Here is an 8,301-nt window from a genome sequence, read left to right as displayed (position 1 = left end):
ATGTGTAGGAGTTAAATTTTTTAGATATTTTTAAATTTTCTTATTTTTTAAGTCACATAAACAAGCCTTCAAATTTTGTGTAGCTAAGTTTAACCTCTGTTTGTCTGCAGGAGATCTGGTTGTTTGCCATCTTTTTCTGAATTTTCTTTTTTCCTTGATTTGCTTCTTAATAGAAATGTCATTTGAAGTGTTTTGTGCGCTATATTTTTGCTGCAGTGTGAATCTGAATCCTGCGTCAATAACTATGTCATTAAAATGTATGATGCTACGCTCAATGTCAAGTTGTGTTTTCAAAGGTGTACTTAGAATGAGTTGTTGGGAGATGTGTTTTCGATACTCATCCCAGTCAGTCCTCTTTGTAAATATTTGGGGTGTTATCTCTATGGGGTCAATTTTTGATGTATAGTTAAGTATTATCAGCGAGTGGTCAGAAGATAGTTCATAACTTGGTTTAAGCTTCAGTTGGTTATGGTTAATATTTTTTGTGATACAGAAGTCAATTAAATCTGGAATTTTTTTAACATCCGTAGGCCAGTAAGGTGGTTCACCCGTACTTATAAACCTGCAACTTTTTTTATGGATTGCGTTAATTAAATATATACCTTTTTTATTAGTCAACCTTGAACCCCAGTCGGTATGCTTTGCGTTTAAGTCTCCTCCAGCAATGAATCTGTTGTCTAATGTCTTAAAGTAATCATCATATTGATCCGTCTTTATCAAGTGTCGTGGGGGACAGTAGATAGAAGATATTGATATGGGTCCATTGTTGTCAACAATTTGTACAGACGTTGCTTGGATGTGAGGTGACACATAGGGCAGTCGTTCAGTATGCTTTATGTTTGTTTTGATGATAATGGCTGTTCCTCCATGAGCTTTTCCGTCGGGATGATTAGTTGCATATAATTTATATCCGGGAAATGTTAAATAACTTTTGTCTGTGAAATGTGTTTCTGCAATTAACGCAATATCAATTTTTCTGTCAATTAAAAACCGCTTCAGCTCTAAATATTGCCGAGTTAGTCCATTTGCATTCCAGATAAGAATTTTTGTGCTATCACTTTCGTCCATTCGAGTTATTTATTAACATTGTAATTATGTTCATCATATTAGTCATTTGGGTGATTAAAGTTTTTATCATGTCTTTGAGTTCATCAATATCTTTGTTGTTTTGAGGTTTAATAGTTAGTTCTGGTTCTATTACCTGTGGATTTGATGAGGCTATTGCATCAGCATAACTTATACCTGGTATTACTGTTGATTTTGAGATGTTTGTGTTTTGGTTTGTTATGACTTCCTTTTTGCGTAAAGGTGGGAATCGTTGAATTTTTATGGCTTTATATATTTCGCAGCCTTTGTAATTGGCATTTGACGTGAATGGTTGGATTGTTGCATTCGCTTGTTAAATGTTTTCCTGCACATTTTACACATACTGAGTCTCTTGTGCAATAATTCTTTGTATGTCCATACTTCTGACATTTTGTGCATTGTGCAATTATCCGTTTATGATGTGGCGCCTCAAGCGATACGATGCAGTGCATTAATTTGTCTATGTTGTAAATGTCGTTGTTATTAGTATTTGTTTCCAGTTCAATAAAAAATAATGGTAATGGTTTTTTTGTTGTTCTTTGTGTTATATTAAATATATTTGTCACTCTTTATTTCTTCCTGGTCCACAGAAGGATGCATGTTGCGTAAAACTACTTTAAACCCCCTCTCATTTTTTGGTTTAAAAGTATGCAGTTTTGTTCCTTTTTGTTTTAGCATTTGATGTATTTGAGTGTACGTTCCTAAGTCATTTGCTTATACTCGTACTTCATTATTTCTTAGGATTTTTAGGACAAAATTGCTATTTGCTATTGCACTTAGAGCATTTTTTAGTGTCTTGATGCATTCCACACCTTGCACATATATTGGTGGTGGTTTATTATTAATATTTTTATTTTTATCACTATTTAAATTTTGAGCATTAGTAACAGAGTTCTGCCCACTGTTCGCTTGTGTATTTGTTTCGTTGTTTTCATTTTCGTCCTCAATAGCAAGAGATGCAGATTTGTTTGTGGACTTTGTATCGCCGCTTAGCCAGTAGTTTGGTTATTTGCTTTGGCTTAAGTTCGTTGTTATTTTTTGTTTTTTGTTGGTGGTTGACAAAGTTGAGGACTTTATAGGTGAGTTTCGTGATCTCTTTATGGGAGGCTGCTCATTTAAAGCGTGAGGTTGTACATAAGAAGGTGGGGAGATGGCAAGCAATGGTTTGTTTGATACGGTTGTTGTTGCAGTATTAGTGTACAGAATTGATGTCGTTGTTGATGATGAGTTGGTTGTGGTTGTTGTTGGCATTCCGTTTGTGCTCACGCACGTTGTGAAACCGCTATTAAACGACTGAGCTTGAATGTTGACGCTCCCTACGCTTTGCGCTAATCCTGCAGAGTTAATAGAGAGGGCTGTCTCTATTTCGTTGGTTTTCTTTTGCATTGAGTTCGCGCGCGTAATTGCCGGAATACTCACAGTATCAAAAGTTATTGTTTTTGTTACAGGCTCACTCGCGGGTTGCTTTCCTCTCCGCGTGGGAGAGTGCCACACACTCATCTTGCCTTCTGATAATTTGCTTGTACACTTTGTTTTTATTTATTTTTTTATTTTTATTTCTTAGTTTGTTTATTAGCAAGAAATTGTTTGTTGTTATGTTTGTAACACTTGCAATTGCTATGGTTGAGTCTCTGCCTCTTTCAAGCAGTATTGCATACAAAACACAGTAGAAAAGCTATTATTAATACGGATCGAAATTAAAACACGTCCGAATCAACGCACAGCTGAATAAATTTGTATATACGTGTGGGATTAATTTTCCGTTCAAATAAAAAAGCGGTTTAAATATTATTCAACTTAACGGTTACAATATTTATTTAAACTAATGTTACAAAACGCGTCCGACCAGTCCGGTGCTCTATTCGGAAAGAAAAATTCGTTTTCCTAACGCTTTAGTTCCGAGCCCTTTTCGTTCAGTCAGTGATGCCCATTGCAATTAAATTCGTCCAGTTACAAATAAATTCGTCCAGTATGCAGAGATGCATTTACCTATAAAGTCATGTTCACTTATGTCCTTTGTTCGTCTGTCAATCCCACATTCGGCCATCCTGATGTTTCATTCGCCTCGAATGAAGGGTTCCACGGCTTCATGTACTCTGCCACTGTATGCGTTACTCTCGGCCCTTCGATATCGCCGATTTTTTCCACGGTGTACCGACCATGATTTCTTTTCTCTTTCACCTTGTACGGTCCGTAAAATTTTGGCTTGAGCTTAAGTCCGGTTCCATATTGAGTGCGCTTAACGGCGACTAATTTTCGAACCACATACTCGGTTTCTATTTTGCGGTTTTTATTAAAATTCCGAATGTTCTCTTCTTGCATATGGCTTATATTAGCTCGCGCTTCTCCTCGTACCTTACTCCTCTCTTCCTCCAACTCTTCTATAGCTGATTCTTCCAACAACTTGCGAATATCATGATTTTCGTTAACGCGTATATCAACACCTGTTAACAGTTTGAACGGTGAATACTTCGTGCTTCGCGACGGTGTAGAGTTTATTACTTGCTGCACTCTATCCACATGCTTATACCATAGCTTCGGATTCTCTACGCATAACTTCGTCAACATTGGTATGACAATCTTATGGACTCTCTCTACCTGCCCGTTTCCACGCGGAACTCCGGTTGTTATAACTAGATGTTGTATGTTTTCCTTTTTGCAATAATCCTCGAACGCATTCGAAGTAAAACCAGTCCCTCTATCCGTGATGATCCTAAGTGGATGTCCAAACGTTGCTGCCTGCCTTTCTAAACGCTCTAAAACTTCATCGCTTCCGGTACTTCTAGTGGGATACAGCCAAACAAATTTAGAAAATGCATCGACGACTACTAGAATATAGTTATATCGCTTTTTCGTTTCTTCCATAGGTCCTACGTGGTCTAAATGGTATGTTACTAGAGGTCTGTCCTCTTTGCTAATTGGATGTAGTATCCCTTCCTTCTTCCCAGCTTTCGCCTCTGAAACCAAACATTCTACGCAACTCCTGACTACTCGCACTACCTTCGGTGCCAAATCGTAAATAAAAAAGTCTCTCTCGACCAAATCTTGCGTCTTTTTCGCCGCATAATGTCCTTGTCTATGAGCCATCTGGATAACCTCTCGCTCCATCGATGTCGGTACTACCATAAGCTCTTTAGCGAGATCTTTATGGAGAACCCCATGCTTTAAATAGAAATCGTGATACTCCTCGTGCTCTAAAACCTTTCGTACGGCTGCCAACTTATCGTCTTTCAGTTGTTCTTCTCGTATCCTATGTCGCAAGGTGTCCGTCATCATCAAGCAATGTATGCGACTTAATGCATCCACGTGTCTCATCTGACTTCCTGAACGGTGCTCAATCTCGTACTGATAGTCTTGAAGAAACAACGTCCTCTTTTTTCATAGTTAGTGCAAAAGCGTTACAGTCGGTTACTATTTTAAATTTTATACCCATAACGTATACTCTCCATTTCTTTAGCGCAGCTATAATTGCTAATACCTCCAGCTCGTATGAGTGATATTTCTGTTCTACAACCGTAGTTTTTCTACTCATATATTCAAAAGGATGTAAACATCTATCTTCCGAATCTTTCTGTAACAGAACTCCGCCATATCCAAACATGGATGCATCTGTATGCACTTCTGTCTGTAGTGTTGGGTCGAATAGTCTAAGCAACGGTGGATTCGCTAAAGCAGTCTTCAACTGTTGAAACGCTGCTATTTGTTCATCCCCTATTTGAAACTCTACGTATTGCCCCATGAGATCAGTCAATGGTTTAGCGACCAGAGAATATCTCGGAATGAAGCGCCTAAAATATGACGTCAGTCCCAAAAAACGTTGTAACATCTTCTTATCGGTAGGAATGGGAAAATCACCTACTGCTATAGTTTTCTCTCTCGATGGTGCTATGGTGGATGCCTCCACAACGTAGCCCAAAAACGTGACTCGGCTCTTTAAAAATTGACACTTCTCCCATTTTATTCGAAGCCCATATAGTTCTGCGGTCTCCAATACTCTCCTTAAACTAGTTAACCCTTCCTTCACGCTCTTTGAAGGAATAATTATATCGTCCATATAGGCTATTATTGTGTTATTCCGAATAAGTTCACCTAGCACAGCATTAACGTACCTCGTGAAAACTGCTGGGGAATTACTGATGCCAAATGGAGCATACAGGAACTCGTATTGTCCATTATGAGTTACAAAAGCTGTGTATTTACGCGACGTAGTCTCTAACGGTACGTGGAAGAATCCGTTACGAAGATCCAAAGTCGAGTAAAAAGTAGCCGATTGAAGCCTCTGCTGGACATTATCGATTAATGGCATCGGAAAGTTGTCACGTATTATTTTTTCGTTTAACTTCCGGTAGTCGCAGCATAACCGTTTGGTACCATCCTTCTTTGTCACCAGTACTATCGGAGATGCATACTCGGATGTGCTAATCTGAATGATATTGTCGGCTAACCACTCGTCTACCTGCTTTTCAACTAAACATTGATCGGCGTATGACATTCGACGCGGTCTTTGATATACTGGCACCTCATCGGACAAGATGATCTTCATTTCGATAGGCGACGACTTCTTCTTCTCGCTTTTGTAATTCGTAATCAGGCTAAGTACCCTTTCCTTTGTTGCAGTTGGCAAATGATCGAGTTCAACCTGCACCCCAGCACTCTCACAAGACACAGAATGTAGGATTTGTCCAAACTCCTTCGCCAACTCATCAATGCGATTCGGGTCTTCACTCCCCACTCTTTTCACGCTAACTTCCTTAGATTCTGATTTCTGTTCGGGAATTCTTTTCTTTTGGAACCTCACCCCTTCGCCGTCGATGACGACGTCTACCTGCCTCAGAATATCCTTTCCCAAAATCGCGTCGTACAAAATATCGCGCTCCTTAGCAACGTGAAACTCGATATTTACTTCGACCCCATCCAGATCCATGATCGCAGAGAAACACCCAACAGTTGTTATCATCTTGTTGCCAATGCCATACAACGCTTTCCTTATGAGTTTTAAGTCGATGTATCCAATGTTGAGTAGGGTGTCATATCTGACAACACAGATATCACTACCCGTATCCAACAGTGCTGAAAACGTGTACCCATTTATCTGCAATTCGCGGAATAGGGACGCGTCCTTTGAAGCTGACTTCGCTTTCGGCTCTTCTTCGCCGTCGATAACTACATTCACCCTTTGATTTTCCATCTTCTCCGCTCGCGGTACCGTCTGCTTACACTCGAATGCCTTGTGACCGACTTGGCTACATTTAAAACATCGAATCGCCAATTGAGTGCATTGCCTAGCAAGATGCCCTATTCTTCCACACTGGAAACACGACCTACTGCTTTGCGCCTCATCTTTAGTAGAACCTTTATCTTGCGAGGACTGTGTGAACGGTCTGCTTCCTATGTGTGATCCCCTGTGTTGTGATCCCCTACACTTCTCATAAATGCGCAGGTTTTCCTTAAGGTCTCTCACATTACGGGCTTGATATAAAATTTGCTTATTAACACGCGTGTCTGGGATGCCTTCGATAAAATATTCGATAACGCTCTCGTCGTCCATATTAATCGGACTGGCAATCTCCATCAATGAGTATAGATACTCCAGTAAATTCTCATTCACCCGTTTCCGTCTATTCTTTAATCTGCGATGAATTTCGTTCGCACTCAGCTTAACTTCGAACTCTTCCATAAGGATGGACTTTAGCGAGTTCCAATCCTTCACTGCTCTCTGACTTCTCACAAAGGTTCTTGCCGCGCCCCTGAGTAGTTGTTTTCCATAAATAAACTTCTGCAGTTCGTTCCAATTGACGACAGCTGCGTTATCCTCGAACTCCTGCAACCACTGATTAACGTCAGGTTGCCCGCACCCTGAGAATGATGACAGCGCATCTTCGATATCGCGAAGGCTAAAAAAATTCTGGACTGGCATTTGTACCTTAGCGGATCTATCTTCACAACCCTCATCCGAACCTAGACTCACATTAGCCTCTGAAACCCTAGAATGACCGAAGTGTTCTAAGAGTGCGTCCTGCAAATCACCTTTCCGCCCCCTAGTCGGTAACCCTAAAGCCGTGAGTTTCTCCCTGAGGCAGTTTAAATTCAATTCTAAAATTTCGTCCACGTCCATGTCAATGTCGTTTACAATGTTAGATATAATACAATGTTTACGTATAAAGAATTCAATAAAGTAATATTCAACACCAATATAATTTTTCTTAACTAGTTCTTAAATATATGTTGGGAACCGCTGTAATGAGTAGAACCCAGCACTTTGACTTTGCAATTTCTTTCGTTTTGCCTATTACTTATATTCGTTTCTAATTTACTGTAACATCTTGTACATACATTTTGCTATAAAGGGTCATACTCAACTTATGTACATTCCATTTTTAGAAAAAATAAAGTAAATTCGAAGTTAAGACAAATCAGTCTTCCGACTCTTAACAATATACTTGATAGCTTTTTGCTATGCTTTTTGTTTACAACTTATTTTGATAACTATTGATAATTCAAAATACTTTTCGTGAATTTACTGCTGTTGATTTACTGTTTTTGATTTCAAACTTAAGTTAACTTGTTTATTCATTTTAGATAAAGTTAAAATACTTTTATTGGGATAAACTAAAAAAAATAATTCCTATTTCCTACATTGTACTTTCAAATTTATTGTACCGAAATGTACTTGGTAAGTCTAGTTCTTGCCACATAAAAGGGCAAATTGGTTTAAGTTATTACAAACTTCTTTGTAATTATTGAATATTGTATATAATATTTTTTTTTATATAGCCATTTACTTTTAAACTGTATTGAAATTGATAAAATGCATTTAATTTTCACAAAGTGGTTTGCATAATGTTGCTTAGTTATATTTAGGTATAAAATAAATGATCAAATTAATTTCCACTCTTTTAGTCAGCACTTAAGTTAAGAAAACTACAATATTATTAGCATCAGTTCATTAATTTTCACAAAGAAATATAGATATAAAATAAATGATCAAATTAATTTCCACTCCTTTAGTCAGCCCTTAAGTTAAGAAAACTACAATATTATTAGCATCAGTTCATTATTAGTTAGTTACAATAGTTTTTTTTTGTTAAATGTATACTTAATGTATTTTCTCCAACAGTCAGGATATAAGTAAATATCCTTGATTTTGTTTATTACACAAAACAGTTTTAAAAATTTTAATCGTTTTTTTTTCAAAAAATTTTTTATCAACTTCAA

This window comes from Anastrepha ludens, chromosome X, assembly GCF_028408465.1.
Source record: "Anastrepha ludens isolate Willacy chromosome X, idAnaLude1.1, whole genome shotgun sequence".
In the NCBI taxonomy this organism is placed as follows: domain Eukaryota; kingdom Metazoa; phylum Arthropoda; class Insecta; order Diptera; family Tephritidae; genus Anastrepha; species Anastrepha ludens.
This window is presented reverse-complemented; position numbering follows the sequence as displayed.